Below are 2,390 nucleotides of genomic sequence, written 5' to 3'. Positions count from 1 at the left end.
CAGAGAGAAAAGCGGCCAATGTGACGATCTGGCTTTAAGTCGATACGATAACAAATGACGAAAACCCACGGATTTCTCAGGTTTTTACTACATATGAACACTTTTCACATTCTCCCGTGCACGCGGCTGCTAGTCCTCCTTTCATGCAAAATCTTAAGGTTCCACCTCATGTCCAAGCCACCAAAGCCGGCTAAAAAGTGAATAATCGATAACTAAAACTTGAATTGTACTGGAATGAGATTTTCACTCTGCAGCGGAGTGTGCGCTGATATGAAACTTCCTGGCAGATTAAAACTGTGTGCCCGACCGAGACTCGAACTCGGGACCTTTGCCTTGCGCGGGCAAGTGCTCTACCAACTGAGCTACCGAAGCACGACTCACGTCCGGTGCTCACAGCTTTACTTCTGCCAGTATCCGTCTCCTACCTTCCAAACTTTACAGAAGCTCTTCTGCGAAACTTGCAGAACTAGCACTCCTGAAAGAAAGGATATTGCGGAGACATGGCTTAGCCACAGCCTGGGGGATGTTTCCAGAATGAGATTTTCACTCTGCAGCGGAGTGTGCGCTGATATGAAACTTCCTGGCAGATTAAAACTGTGTGCCCGACCGAGACTCGAACTCGGGACCTTTGCCTTTCGCGGGCAAGTGCTCTACCAACTGAGCTACCGAAGCACGACTCACGTCCGGTGCTCACAGCTTTACTTCTGCCAGTATCCGTCTCCTACCTTCCAAACTTTACAGAAGCTCTTCTGCGAAACTTGCAGAACTAGCACTCCTGAAAGAAAGGATATTGCGGAGACATGGCTTAGCCACAGCCTGGGGGATGTTTCCAGAATGAGATTTTCACTCTGCAGCGGAGTGTGCGCTGATATGAAACTTCCTGGCAGATTAAAACTGTGTGCCCGACCGAGACTCGAACTCGGGACCTTTGAATTGTACTACTTCTTACTGGCTATTACTTCAACTTAGAAGCTTCTTCTGTGTTCAACTATGGTGCTTTTAGTGTCTCCGCATACCGCAGCACGCGACATAGCTTTGCAGACGATTAATGTAACCGTCTCAGAGAGAAAAGCGGCCAATATGACGATCTGGCTTTAAGTCGATTCGATAACAAATGCCGAAAACGGACGATTTCTCAGGTTTTTACTACATATGAACACTTTTCACATTATCCCATGCAACGCGGCTGCTAGTCCTCCTTTCATGCAAAATCTTAAGGTCCTAGGTCATGTCCAAGCCACTAAAGCCGGCTAAAAAGTGAATAATCGACAACTAAAACTTGAATTGTACTACTTCTTACTGGCTATTACTTCAACTTAGAAGCTTCTTCTGTGTTCTACTATGGTGTTTTATTGTCTCCGCATACCGCAGCGCGCGACATAGCTTTGCAGACGATAAATGTAACCGTCTCAGAGAGAAAAGCGGCCACTGTGTCGATCTGGCTTTAAATCGATTCGATAACAAATGGCGAAAATGGACAGATTTCTCAGGTTTTTACTACATATGAACACTTTTCACATTCTCCCGTGCAACGCGGCTACTAGTCCTCCTTTCATGCAAAATCCTAAGGTCCTAGGTCATGTCATAGCCACCAAAGCCGGCTAAAAAGTGAATAATCGACAACTAAAACTTGAATTGTACTACTTCTTACTGCCTATTACTTCAACTTAGAAGCTTCTTCTGTGTTCTACTATCGTGCTTTTATTGTCTCCGCATACCGCAGCGCGCGACATAGCTTTGCAGACGATAAATGTAACCGTCTCAGAGAGAAAAGCGGCCAATGTGACGATCTTGCTTTAAGTCGATTCGATAACAAATGACGAAAACGGACGGATTTCTCAGGTTTTTAATACATATGAACACTTTTCACATTCTCCCGTGCAACGCGGCTGCTAGTCCGCCTTTCATGCAAATTCTTAAGGTCCTAGGTCATATCCAAGCCACCAAAGCCGGCTAAAATGTGAATAATCTATAATTAAAACTTGAATTGTACTACTTCTTACAGGCTATTACTTCAACTTAGAAGCTTCTTCTGTGTTCTACTATGGTGCTTTTAGTGTCTCCGCATACCGCAGCATGCGACATAGCTTTGCAGACGATTAATGTAACCGTCTCAGAGAGAAAAGCGGCCAATGTGTCGATCTGAATTTAAGTCGATTCGATAACAAATGACGAAAACCGACGGATTTCTCAGGTTTTTACTACATATGAACACTTTTCACATTCTCCCGTGCAACGCGGCTGCTAGTCCTCCTTTCATGCAAATTCTTAAGGTCCTAGGTCATATCCAAGCCACCAAAGCCGGCTAAAATGTGAATAATCTATAATTAAAACTTGAATTGTACTACTTCTTACTGGCTATTACTTCAACTTAGAAGCTTATTCTGAGT

At 44.4% G+C, this 2,390-nt stretch overlaps 1 non-coding gene across 1 annotated transcript; it reads right to left on the bottom strand.

Annotated features, from left to right (window-relative positions):
- Nucleotides 1–298: 298 nt before the first annotated feature.
- Trnaa-cgc (transfer RNA alanine (anticodon CGC)) lies at nt 299–373 on the bottom strand. The gene has a single exon. It is a non-coding gene; the product is annotated as a tRNA-Ala (tRNA).
- Between the last annotated feature and the right edge of the window lie 2,017 nt (nt 374–2,390).

The sequence above is a fragment of the Schistocerca gregaria genome, unplaced genomic scaffold (assembly GCF_023897955.1).
Source record: "Schistocerca gregaria isolate iqSchGreg1 unplaced genomic scaffold, iqSchGreg1.2 ptg000407l, whole genome shotgun sequence".
Lineage (NCBI taxonomy): Eukaryota > Metazoa > Arthropoda > Insecta > Orthoptera > Acrididae > Schistocerca > Schistocerca gregaria.
The sequence above is the reverse complement of the archived record's forward strand: the minus strand, read 5'-3'. Positions and strand labels throughout refer to the sequence as shown.